This window comes from Electrona antarctica, assembly GCF_951216825.1.
Source record: "Electrona antarctica genome assembly, contig: scaffold_218, whole genome shotgun sequence".
Lineage (NCBI taxonomy): Eukaryota > Metazoa > Chordata > Actinopteri > Myctophiformes > Myctophidae > Electrona > Electrona antarctica.
Genome location: NW_027638286.1, coordinates 152,593 through 166,927, shown reverse-complemented (window position 1 = coordinate 166,927; position 14,335 = coordinate 152,593). Strand labels below are relative to the sequence as shown.

General features: G+C 40.8%; 1 protein-coding gene and 1 long non-coding RNA gene across 2 annotated transcripts in view; both read left to right on the top strand.

Annotated features, from left to right (window-relative positions):
- Positions 1-14,335, top strand: part of LOC306918213 (dynein axonemal heavy chain 12-like) — a gene marked incomplete at its 3' end in the record, with an annotated part of 140,907 nt that overhangs the window by 45,529 nt on the left and 81,043 nt on the right. The gene's annotated exons all lie outside the window — the stretch shown is intronic.
- LOC306918215 lies at positions 8,025-13,017 on the top strand. The gene is made up of 6 exons (XR_013789304.1): positions 8,025-8,100; positions 8,304-8,385; positions 8,546-8,680; positions 8,945-9,102; positions 9,599-9,708; positions 10,892-13,017. It is a non-coding gene; the product is annotated as an uncharacterized lncRNA (long non-coding RNA).

Here is a 14,335-nt window from a genome sequence, read left to right as displayed (position 1 = left end):
GTGTACACTCTCAATTAACATTGATTTTACAATATAAATTGGGGTCCCAGAGATGGAAATGCCATTAAATGGGGGGTCTGTTAGAGCCGTACATATCTTCTCTTATGGGAGTTCCTGACATATCTTTTCAAATTGGAGTCCGCGGGCTAATAAATGTCAATTTGGGGGTCCTTGACATGAAAACATTTGGGAACCACTGCTCTATGGGGTGCGTGACATGAAAAGGGTAATGGTGGATTTATGGTGATATTTAACACAAACAGCCAAATCTGCAACACTGTTGTAAGGAGATGTATAGAGCAGCTGCAGGAGTATACAGCAGATGGCATGTCTTTCAGTGCATTGGGTGCACGGACAGTACAGGGGGGTGCACAGGGGGTGCACGGACAAAAACATTTGTGTACCGTTAAACATATCTTGCTGAAGGTAGTGTTACCTTACCAACACATTAACAGATTCCTGTCTTGCTGTAGAAAATGCTACTTTGAAGTACAGCATGCACACTGGCTACTGTACGTGCCACGTAGGGTAAAACGGACGAAAGGAGTGTTCGTCGGAGAGAGACGAGAGAGAGTGCTAATAATAATTTAATGTAGGCCTAAAGTTTGTAAAATAAACGGTAAAACGCCCAAGGCTCCACGTGCGTCTGTGTTTACTGTTTGCTGTTTGTGTCTGTGTGTGCAGTGCACTTGCATGACGCCGCGCGGCCCCTGGTAAAGTAACGCCCACCGAAAACAGTTGATTTACAAACTCTCAACCTATTTCATTGCGACGCTTTGTGAGCTTGTAGATCGGCAGATTTCCCTGTCCCCCACTCAATAACCATTGACACAGTTGTAGTTATATTTACACTTTTATCTCAACATTATTTTGCTATTCTACTGTTAGCTTGTATCCTATCCCCCCACCCCCTACCACCCACCCACACACACACACATACATATGCCTACATTCAGTTTTCTTGCATTTTGCTTATCTTAGGAGGTGATAACTTAACTTTGATTCAGACAGACAGACAGACAGACAGACAGACAGACAGACAGACAGACAGACTGTATGTCTGTCTGTCTCGCTGCCACGATATTTTCAAACCCGTCTGGGCAGGTGGGATACTGGCATGTTATATTATGATGGTGCCATTTACCAAAACACAGACAGGCACCATGCACATTTTGTAGGTGCCTGTGAATTATTTTGTAGTCCACTTCCAACTCTGTGTGGTCGATCATACGTCGATCTAACTACAGACAAATGAGCTGCAATGTTTTGGGAAGAATGTCCTGGAAGACAGTTGAAAGATGAATTAATGAAAACATTGACAAAGTGAAGTCATGTGAATCCTCAATGCCATTTGGGTCATGGTGTCATGACCTCCCGCTTTGCCCTCCACAAACGGCGAGGGAACTGTGCAGTTCACGTCATTTGACCAGTACAGTCCTCCTAATACCCTTTCACTTGCCATTCTTTATTATTTTTAATAGAAACCCTTAAATGCTGCACCAGCTGACCTTTTCTTAAATTTGTCTATATAGCAACTCTAGTCAGCTTTTGGTCATCATTTCTCACCAGCTTTGTTTAAACAGTAATTGACTAGAATGGTTATACATATGGAGATATTATTAACTGAAGTCACACACACACACACACACACACACACACACACACACACACACACACACACACACACACACACACACACACACACACACACACACACACACACATTGTACAGTGCGAATGGGACAACATATAACCTATTTGTTTGATAATTACATTATGTATTGTGCCTGACTTGAATGAGCAATATATAATCGGGGACTCATGGGAGCCCATAATGCTCAGAGGCCTGAGGATTTAAACATCAAGGTTTCCCGAGTCCACCTCAGCCCCCCCATACATGCAGGCTTCTTCACCAACTGTAGAAGCTCTTCAACAGTTTGAAGGGGTTTACGGCACACAGGCATGACTTTAGTGACCTGTCAACCGGCCGGATACAGAATGTGTAGGGGTCTTAGTCATCCATGAGCATGCAGGGGACATATTTTAAAATATCTCTTTCTGACTGACTTCAATGAGCCATCAGGGACTGTGAACCAATAATGCTCTGAGCCCTGCTTGCCTAATCTGTACAGTAGGCTATGCGCATACAATTCGGCTGGCCGAGACGAACGAGAAAACATATAGGTCTCCTCCCAAACGGACACTCCTAAAGGTCAACAGTCACCCAAGACTTTGAAGCGACCTTTGGGCATTATAAATCGTTTAAATATTTTTAAAAAATCCTTTTTTTTCAGGCAGGACACATTTTTCATATTTGAAGGATGCCAAATCCGATGAAATGGGTCTCGTGTCTCTCCGACACTTCTAAGCGTCCACGATCAAGGAATAGACACGACATTCGGACTAAGCCGATTCAACATTTGCGGACTTCTGTCCTTAAAATCAATAGTAAATTCCCAAAAAATCGTAGAGACAAACGGAAAAAAGATCTTCGATCGGCTGGCCGAGACGGACGAGAAAACATAGGTCTCCTCCCAAACGGACACTCCTAAAGGTCAACATTCACCCAAGAGGCTTTGAAGTGACCTTTTTGGCATTATAAATCCTTTAAATATTTAAAAAAAATCCTTTTTTTTCAGGCAGGACACATTTTTCATATTTGAAGGATGCCAAATCCGATGAAATGGGTCTCGTGTCTCTCCGACACTTCTAAGCGTCCACGATCAAGGAATAGACACGACATTCGGACTAAGCCGATTCAACATTTGCGGCCTTCTGTCCTTAAAATCAATAGTAGATTCCCAAAAAATCGTAGAGACAAACGGAAAAAAGATCTTCGATCGGCTGGCCGAGACGAACGAGAAGACATAGGACACTCCTAAAGGTCAACATTCACCCAAGAGGCTTTGAAGCGACCTTTTTGGCATTATAAATCCTTTAAATATTTTTTAAAAAATCCTTTTTTTTCAGGCAGGACACATTTTTCATATTTGAAGGATGCCAAGGACCTTTTGTTGATCAGGCAAGTCTGACTGTGTGTGTGTGTGTGTGTGTGTGTGTGTGTGTGTGTGTGTGTGTGTGTGTGTGTGTGTGTGTGTGTGTGTGTGTGTGTGTGTGTGTGTGTGTGTGTGTGTGTGCGACTTCAGTTAATAATATCTCCATATGTATAACCATTCTAGTCAATTACTGTTTAAACAAAGCTGGTGAGAAATGATGACCAAAAGCTGACTAGAGTTGCTATATAGACAAATTTCAGAAAGGTCAGCTGGTGCAGCATTTAAGGGTTTCTATTAAAAAATAATAAAGAATGGCAAGTGAAAGGGTATTAGGAGGACTGTACTGGTCAAATGACGTGAACTGCACAGTTCCCTCGCCGTTTGTGGAGGGCAAAGCGGGAGGTCATGACACCATGACCCAAATGGCATTGAGGATTCACATGACTTCACTTGGCATTAATTCATCTTTCAACTGTGTTCCAGGACATTCTTCCCAAAACATTGCAGCTCATTTGTCTGTAGTTAGATCGACGTATGATCGACCACACAAAGTTGGAAGTGGACTACAAAATAATTCACAGGCACCTACAAAATGTGCATGGTGCCTGTCTGTGTTTTGGTAAATGGCACCATCATAATATAACATGCCAGTCTCCCACCTGCCCAGAGGGGTTTGATCTATCTATCTATCTATCTATCTATCTATCTATCTATCAGCGAGACAGACAGTGAGATAGACAGCGAGACAGAAAGACAGACAGACTGTCTGTCTGTCTGTCTGTCCTTTTTCAAGGACCCCCAGTTTGACATGCATATGCCACGTCAGACTTTCAGGTCCGTCATTGCCATCCCCAGTTCCTGCTTACTGATGTGAGGGTATAAATTCCAGGATGGTATCTTGCAACCTTACGGAGGGGGAAAGACCTTCTTTAATACTTGGTTGTCTATGCTAAATCTTTCCAATGTGTGTAGTAGCGGCACCCACACACATTATCACACATTTGAAAAGATTATGGATTTTACAATCACATACACACACACACACACACACACACAGACACACGCGCGCACCATGCTTGGCTCCAGGATTAAATGACTGAGGCCGGCAAATAAAAATGTCAATTGTCAAATGTCAATCTAATTTTTAAATTTAAACTATGAGGGTGCAGAATTTGCAACTGAGGGTGCCAGGCACCAGTTATTGGTCTCATAACTTTCATTTTTAATTTTACGTAGATCTATAAGGGTCCATTTGGTTTAACCAACTCTCCATCATTTAGCTGGGGGCCACCTGGAACCCCTATAAGGACCACTGGTGGTCCCCGAACAACTGGAACTCCCCAGAACCACTGCTGAGTGTAACCCACCTGATAATAACCATATAATTTAATATCAAACACAAAAAAACTGCTTGAAATAAGTTTTTTTTTTAAACTGCATCATAGGCTACAGTCAATACAGACAACATACATTAATTGACAGGTTGTAAGAAAATTATCAGTTTAAGGCCCAAACAATCTGTATTATTATATTATATTGTGAATGAAAGTGAAAGAAATCAGGCATTCATCATTGTAGTTGCTGAAGAAACGTGACATAAGGAGTGTTAATGGAAAGCACTTAAAAGATCAACTACACATCCCACAATGCATTGCAGCTCTTCAGTTCACCCATAGTGCACCGCGTTTTTGAAAAGACGAAATCTGATTGGCTGTGACGTTTAGGCAGTGACGTGGCAGGCAGCCATTGGCTCATGAAAGAGCACACGCTGTCCTTTGAACAGAGGAGAGGAGCCTGCCTGCATTCAGCAGTTGACAGACACACACAGAAGCTGTAGCATGGAATGGATATTACAGGTAATGCTAAGCTTTTATTTATTGGTTTGCAGCTACATTTGCACTTCATACTGTAGTGTTTTCAGCCTTTGTCAATGTTTGCCTTTGTCAATGTTTTCATGTCAAACCAAAAGTAGGCTATTTGGCTGCAGAGCCACGTTTGAAAAGACTTAAAATATGTTGCTTAATTAAAGGTAGTGTAGAGGATTTTCTTTGGTTGAAATAAGTGTCATAGCTCTATATTGTGATAATCATTGGTATAGTCTGTGTTTGTTCAGTAACAGTTTAAGTAGCTCTATATTGTGACAGTAATCATTGCTATAGAGTGTTTGTTCAGCAACAAGAATAAAATTGGTCCAATGGCTGGAGTTTGATATTCTCCCAACATTAAATCTATTACAAGAGTATATTTCAAGAATTCGGAGAGTATCCATATGGAGGATATCACCATATTCGGGCAAAGGATTCTTGGGTTTTTCGCTCAGTGGCTGTTTTCAATATAACTAATGGACTAATTAGCACTGCAGTTGTGCACATGATTATGTAACTGATTTTTGTATGCCAGATAGCACTATGAGAGCATTTCTGGCAATTTCATTGCTTTCAATTAAAAAGAGGAATGTACAGTATTGTTAGTGCAGTGGTTCTCAACCGGTCCGTCTGATTTTTTTCGGGGTCCCCAGATGACAGTAATACAGTGACAATTTAAGGAAAGACTACATCAAAAGTAATCAAGAAACCATCATATAAACTGGTCAAACATGGGCCAAATAAAAAATAGCTGATCTACAAGCTCAATGCATGGAATTGTGAGCTTGTAGATCCGATAGTCACTTACTGTCTCCAGCACATTTTGTTTTAGCTTGTCTTTGAGGTACTACTGTATATAGCTGATATGTCCTATAGCCTGGTGCGTGTTAACATGTGCTTAGATAATGTAGAATTTGTTTTCGTGCATGAAATATTTTTGATAAAATTCAGGAATTCAGAGAAAAGCGGTTGGAAGGATCTCTGTGTCACTGCACACTTTGACACTGCACACTTTTGCCATGAGTTCTAAATGTACAGATGAGTTACATACAAGGACAGTACAGTAATTTGGAGTTACTTTAGATGCATACTGATAATAGGTCTAGTGGCGGTTTTGTATAGGGTTCTTTCTTGTGTGCTTCTGGAAGACCATATTGACATTTCAAAACCTATTTACATCACTGATGGTCGATAGGGAAGTGTAAAATAATCAAATTAACCTTTATATAGAGCACAGTTGCACTGGATTTCATACATTTTACTCACCGCTGAGTATAATGTGAAGTTTAGGTGGAGTACAAAGCAGCAACATTGCCAACGCAGCATGCTGCAACCAAACACTGAATGCTGCCTTCAGTGACTGACACAGTGAGGGGAGTGGCAGTTCAGGAAGTGACATCATATTCTTTATACTGATCTGACTGATCATTGACATGTTTGGTTACCATTTTTAACTGGGTTACCCCTCCGATTGCAAATATTATAGTAGTTAGTTAGTTTCTAATAGTATTTCATATTTTATCACCTTGTTTATTAGTGATTGCTTGAAAGTTTCCAGAGTGTCAACCAGTTGCTGATGATATTGTGACATCAAATGATGCACCATGAAAGCATAGGATTGGCACAAATCTTCCATGAGACCTTTTGTGTTATGGAAGGTATTGGATAGTGTCTTAACAGTTAAGGGGAGATATGGACAAAATCAAAATGGTACCACATTATGATGATTGTGGTGGTCATCTGGCCTAAGGCAACACATGGTGCGAGGGAAGGATAAAGTATAGAAAAGTAGGAAAAACAAGAAGAAAATAACTGAATGGCCTTTGTCAAGGTCAAATCTGTTGTGCAGTCAACTTGTTGGATTGGTGCTTCCAGTGGGAAAAAAATAAGGAGTTTCCAGTTATGGTGTCAAATAGAAATTATATATATAAAAAGTTATGTGAGTCTGTGACTGTTCTTTAGTGGAAAATGCAGTGATGAAAATGTTATAAGATGGTCTGTCATATCCCTTCATTCAGGCCAAGAAAAGCTATGGCATCCAATTTGAAAATTAAAAAAAAGTTTTCTCAAAACAAAGTTCTTGCAATGTTGTGGTCAGTTGAATGTGTTCAATTCCCTCTGCTCTTAGTAGCAGGTCATTATTGGCATGATCATCGCTGACAGGCCTGGTTATCCATGTTGTTATTGAAAGTGTGTTTGTGTTATATACTTATGCAGTCTTTGCGCCTGTGTTTTATGTAGCCAAAATACAAAACTGGTGTTGCCGTTAATACAATCTCCGTTGGTAGGTCTGGTTGGTGTCAGTGAATGTTTGAGAGTGTATGTAGGATATGTATCCCAGTAATTGCAGTGATCTGTAGTTGCCAATGAGTTTACAGAGATGTATTCATGTTTTTCTTTTTTTTATGCTAAGGTTTTCTCAAAGGGATGTGTGTATGTGTGTGTGCCCATTTTTGCTTTTGAAAACTGGTGTAACTTTTCCTTAATTCCAGAAATGGCAGAAATAAAAGTTGGCTAAGGTCCTGCAGCTCCAACGCCCTGATTGGGTGTAGACCTTCATAGCACCATGGCACAACTTCCCAGAGGAACTGTTGCAGTCTTTGGACACCGGAGAAACATCAAATGGGAATTCAGGAAGATTGTGGTGAAATTATGAATGTGAGTTCCTGCTTAGGAAGAACTAAGCAGACTAAGCAACTAAGCAGAACTAAGCAGGAAGAACACAACTGTATGCAGCTGAACTTGTATTTCCCTCAACCTGAAATACAATACATTTATGTTGATGGTGATGAGCAGTTTTAAAATCTTAATGATGCTTGTTTTATTATTTTGTTAGTTTCTTATTCAGAGAGTCCTGTTTTCTGCAAAACGTCTACCCATCAGCGCTGGCATCAACCCTGGAGTTTCTGGAGAGGTGTGTATTTTTGTGTTTGCTTTAGCCTGCACTAAAAGAAAGTAGCACTGCCTAATCTAAATCTTTTCCATTAGAAGTTGCCTTAAATGAACATCTTCAATTAAAAATATATTTTTCTTTGTTTTATAATATATATATATATATATATATATATATATATATATATATATATATATATATATAAATAATACTGTTTTTATTCTATTTCCGCAGGTGTCTGTTCTCCATCAACCCAGAGAAGGAGAGCACATCGTATCTATAGTTGTGAATCCTAGGTATACCTTGATTCACTCTCGGACCATGAGTAGTGAGATTGTTGATTATGGTAAGATTCATAGTGTCCACGCATGAATCTTACCGTGTCCACGCACGCACGCGGCGAGTGTGCGTGCGTGGACACACACACACACACACACAGTACTTAGATATACACACACACACACACAGTACTTAGATATACACACACACACACACACACACAGTACTTAGATATACACACATTAATAATTTGAAATTCTATTTTATCAGGTCAACCCAGATGGTGGAGAAGACGACCAAAGACCAGGAACCTTTGAGTAACATGATCTTCGAATATGGGCTTTTAAAACAAGTAAGCTTAAACATTCAGTACGCATTTCATAGACACACATACACCACCCTCCAGTCTTTATTATTTTTTAATTGCTTTATATAATCTACATTAGTTTATTTTCTTTACATGGCTGTATTATAATCTAAAGATTTTCTTCATTGTCCTTGTGTGTCTGCAGATGCATGTTCTTGATCAACCCAGAGAAAGGCACTAAAGTGGAAAGCAAAACAAATCACGACTTGGTGTGAATCCTAGGGTGTCTACCATGATCCAGTTTCTTTCGGACCATGACTGGGGCGTGATCTTGAATATGGTAAGAATTTTGGCCACGCACGCACGTGTTATTCGGTGCATTATCCTGGTGGCTTTCTTTCACATGTCCGCTCGGTTATGAGGGAACACGCATGCGCTTAAGACACTACACCCCGAAGAGACCCAGCTATGACCTGTGGTCCTGCACTGCTACCTATTGACCAAGGTTATTGTGATTTTGTTGGAAAATGAAACACAGAACATAAACTTGTAATAATAACAGTAATTCAATCCTAACTTATTTATTTTCCCCTCACATTTGTAGAGCGGTAACACAGCTCACCAGAAGGGTGGATGCCGTCAAGGAGTTGTCCAGCACCGTCAAGGAGAGCTTTTCAGGGGTGACAGAGGCTGGACAGGATGGAGGCATCCATCCTGCAAACGCCTCCTCCTGCCAGCCAAAAGATTCCCCAAGAGCTGTCTGTATGTACTTAATCTACCTATTTATCTTCAACAGAGCCCCCCCCCCCCAACAGTACAACTCTAGAACCCCTTGTATAAATGTATGGCTGTGACCCTACCCAGTTCACTGTCTCTGCATTCTATGTATGTTTACCTTGCTTACTGTAAATCGCTCTTGATAAAGTGTGCTAAATGCCTAAATTGTAGATTAGTGTTGATTTGATACGGTTAAAAATAACAGATGGCACAATGACCAAATATTGACAAATGTAATATTGGTGTGTTTTGTGTTATTTTTTTGTTAAATAGGTTGGTTTTCTATTCAAATGGTAATCATGTCTGTAGTGTTTGCTAAATAATAGGGGTCTCCCTGTCTCTATAGCTAGCTCGTCAGAGTACCCCCATTTAGTTTGACAGTTTACATTTTGTCTGCTAATTTCTATCACCATCCTTTTGAGATGCCTTAATATAATACATTTAGAGATCATAATGTGGTATTTGTGTTGTCATTCACTAGAAGCCTGTAACAGGGCTTTTGAAAGCCTCAAGACAACCACACGAATTGAGCTGGCCGGGACATTGGAGGATGTGAAGAGGAGGAAGGCTCTCACTAGCCGGAGGGATCGGGTGAGCTATTGACCTGCTCTTACTCACATGTGAAATGTCAGAACCTGATGTCTCCCTTTTGACTGATACCTGTCCATTTAAACTCTAGACGGGCCTGCCCCAAAGTTATTAGTGCAGCTGCGCCCGGCAACTAGAGTTCAACAGGCCTGAATTAAGGCCTATCAAACCCTGTACACAAGAGAATGTCCCCGCTACCACCCTTAGATCTCCATATATGGAGCTGACCTGTTCTGACATTCCATATGTTGATCTGACATCATCAAACACTGTACACTCCAGACATGCTCCTTATAGTCCGGCAGCCACGGTTATGGCTATGGGGTGGGAAATTTGGTATACTTTTTTTTTATTGGCCTAAAATATTGTCTATATACTGCTGACCGGCTGTCACTATTGGGCAATTTTTTTTATAGGGGTTTCTTGTGACCCTACCATTAACATCCTATGGCAGGCAGAAATGTCAAAAATGATCTTTATGCTTTAAGTAGCATGTGACATGTCAAACTATGGGGTTTCATGATTCTGAATCCATTCCAAGCATTAGTTTGAGGTCAGCACATTTTGGGCACATTTGGGCTAGTGGCTGTGGCTATGGCTGCTTTTAGCCCAAGGAGTGTTTTTTTGTGCAAAACTAATGCTTGGAATGGATTCAGAATAATAAACCCCCTAGTTTGACATGTCGCATGCTACTTTAAGCAAAAGGAAAGTTTGACATTTTTGCATGCCATAGGATGTTAATTTTAAACTAAAGAAGCCTGTCGGCTGCCGGACTATTAGGCTATATGGCCAGTACAGAATTCATTCCTTGTTGATCTGACCCTTCCATGCCAAAGCGCCAGTGCTCACCCAGCAGTCTACCGTCAACAAGTGCACACATCCGCCTCTTAGGTGTCTTACTGGTTTATTTAAGCCAAGGGATATAACAGTGAGGTGGTCATTACAGAGAAATCTGCTGCAGGACATGAAGCAGAGGGGTCATACACAAAGGGGTAGAATGTTTGGAGATGTGTGTAGTTGCCAATGACATAATAGCGTTGTCCCGATTTCTTTCAGACTGAGTAAAAGTACTTAATTGTTAGTACTCGCCAATACCGAGTACCGATACGAGTACTTTTTATTTTCATTGAGTAACCACTTCATTTACCCCCTTTTTCTCCAATTTAATTTCATATGCCTACAACAGTTGGCGGGGTGTGGAGCCCAAGGAGACCCGCATGAGGGTTCATTCTGGACTCTTTACCCTGAGATCCCCCCCCTGCTCCAGAGGGGTGTGGAGCCCAAGGAGACCCGCATGAGGGTTCAGTCTGGACTCTTTACCCTGAGACCCCCCCCCCCTGCTCCAGAGGGGTGTGGAGCCCAGGGAGACCCGCATGAGGGTTCATTCTGGACTCTTTACCCTGAGATCCCCCCCTGCTCCAGAGGGGTGTGGAGCCCAAGGAGACCCGCATGAGGGTTCATTCTGGACTCTTTACCCTCAAACGTCTGTACATAAAAGAGGCCCTGGAGGGTGAAGCGGAAGGGACTGGAGGAGTGTGAGTGCGTGAGTGTGAGAGGCATGAATTCCGTTTGTGTCCGAGCATAGGCATGGTAACGCCCCGCCTGCCTGTGATTGGCCTACCAACACTGCCTGTCTTGACTGTCCTCCGAGGTGGATATGCTGGATAGTCTGAGGCGAGGTTACTCCGTGGTGGGAAATAATACAAGTAGTATGGTATGACACAAGAGAAAGCTAACTTGTATGTTTTATTTTTGTAGAAAAGGCAAACTAATATTGTTTATGCCGTTTGCTTTGATGGAATAATTGATTGAACATGCACGCCATGATTTGATTTGGGTAGTAGGCTACAACACACGTGTTATTCAATCAAAGCAAACGGCATAAACAAAATTAGTTTGCCTCTTCTACAAATTTGTAGCCTATTATTTATTTCTCAATCTCACCACGGAGTAATTAACCTCGCGTCTCCGAGGACAGTCAAGACGGGCAGTGTCGGTAGACCAATCACAGGCAGGCGGGGCGTTACCATGCCTCAGCCATGCCTATGCTCTGACACAAACGGAATTCACGCGTGTGAGAGTGGTTTCCCCTCATCTGCTCCTCACCCTGACTCCCGTCGTCTGTGCGCCATCCTGTGTGTTCTTGTTCTTGTCCTGTTCAGACAAACTGTGAGACCATGTCCTGGCTACAATACTTTGTTGTCAAGCTGCCTTTTTTTGTTTTAACATTTATCTAAATGTTTAAACCTTCATTGTATTGTTTCTAGAGTGACTTTTTCAACCTAGGTTCATGTTTTAGGTTATTAGAGAAAGTAAAAGATTAATGTAATTTTTTTTCCATTTGCTGCTCTTTTTCATTTTAGGGATTTTAGCTGACATGGGGCTAAATATGTATTTTTTCACATTTTTATAGCGATTTATTTTTTTATTATTTACTATAGTCTTACTAGACTCCAAGAAATTACATCTGGCCACAAAAGATCACAGGATCTACTGAATGTGTCAAACGTACATGACACACAGTGTGGCTTCCTCCCAGTAGGCTATACCTTCACATTCAGTAGATCCTGTGATCTTTTGTGGCCAGATATAATATCGTGGGGTCTAGTAGGACTATAGTAAATAATAAAAAAATAAATCACTATCAAATTTTGTAAAAAAGTACCCCCATGCTCGAATGATTCAAAATGATTCCAGAATACACGTTGCCTGGTCCCCACTAGCCTTGATTCTGCCGCACCCGAGTACACTTCATTCAACTGTATTCAATGCTTTCACAATGCAGCGATCCGTATCCCAGTACACTTCATTCAACTGTATTCAATGCTTTCACAATGCAGCGATCCGTATCTGAGTACACTTCATTACAACTGTATTCAATGCTTTCACAATGCAGCGATCCGTATCCCAGTACACTTCATTCAACTGTATTCAATGCTTTCACAATGCAGCGATCCGTATCTGAGTACACTTCATTCAACTGTATTCAATGCTTTCACAATGCAGCGATCCGTATCCCAGTACACTTCATTCAACTGTATTCAATGCTTTCACAATGCAGCGATCCGTATCCCAGTACACTTCATTCAACTGTATTCAATGCTTTCACAATGCAGCGATCCGTATCCCAGTACACTTCATTCAACTGTATTCAATGCTTTCACATTGCAGTGATCCGTATCTTTTGGAGGCATGGCCCCTGTTTTGAGGTTGCTAAATAAATGTTTGTTTGCGCTGAAGTGATTTTTGTTTTGTAAATTGTTTTTAGCTTAATGTTTATATTCAAAGTAGGTAGCCTTTTTGGATGAGACATTTGGTGTAGAGGGGAAAAAAGAACTGGGCCTAGTATAAAGTTTTGGGTACACTGATCTGTCCTTGTATAGTGGGTCATCATGATATGGGCCATGAATGGTATACTGAAATATACAGGTCATATTCTGACAAGATACAACTGGTTTTAGGACTTAGGATATGACGACAGGTCATATTCTGACAAAAGATACAACTGGTGTTTGGATTTAGGATATGACGACAGGTCATATTCTGACAAAAGATACAACTGGTTTTAGGACTTAGGATATGACGACAGGTCATATTCTGACAAAAGATACAACTGGTTTTAGGACTTAGGATATGACGACAGGTCATATTCTGACAAAAGATACAACTGGTGTTTGGATTTAGGATATGACGACAGGTCATATTCTGACAACAGATACAACTGGTTTTAGGACTTAGGATATGACGACAGGTCATATTCTGACAAAAGATACAACTGGTGTTTGGATTTAGGATATGACGACAGGTCATATTCTGACAACAGATACAACTGGTTTTAGGACTTAGGATATGACGACAGGTCATATTCTGACAAAAGATACAACTGGTGTTTGGATTTAGGATATGACGACAGGTCATATTCTGACAAAAGATACAACTGGTTTTAGGACTTAGGATATGACGACAGGTCATATTCTGACAAAAGATACAACTGGTTTTAGGACTTAGGATATGACGACAGGTCATATTCTGACAAAAGATACAACTGGTGTTTGGATTTAGGATATGACGACAGGTCATATTCTGACAAAAGATACAACTGGTTTTAGGACTTAGGATATGACGACAGGTCATATTCTGACAAAAGATACAACTGGTGTTTGGATTTAGGATATGACGACAGGTCATATTCTGACAACAGATACAACTGGTTTTAGGACTTAGGATATGACGACAGGTCATATTCTGACAAAAGATACAACTGGTGTTTGGATTTAGGATATGACGAAAGGTCATATTCTGACAAAAGATACAACTGGTGTTTGGATTTAGGATATGACGACAGGTCATATTCTGACAACAGATACAACTGGTTTTAGGACTTAGGATATGACGACAGGTCATATTCTGACAAAAGATACAACTGGGGTTAGGACTTAGGATATTCATAGTAGTCATATCTTGACATTGGATATGACATGTATCCTGGATAAAATTAACTCCATATTCTAGAAGAATAAAATTGGTCCCATTCTGGAGTTTTGATATTCTCCGAACATGAAATCCATTACGAGAGTATATGTCAAGAATCCGGAGAGTATCCATATGGATATCACCGTATTTGAATCAT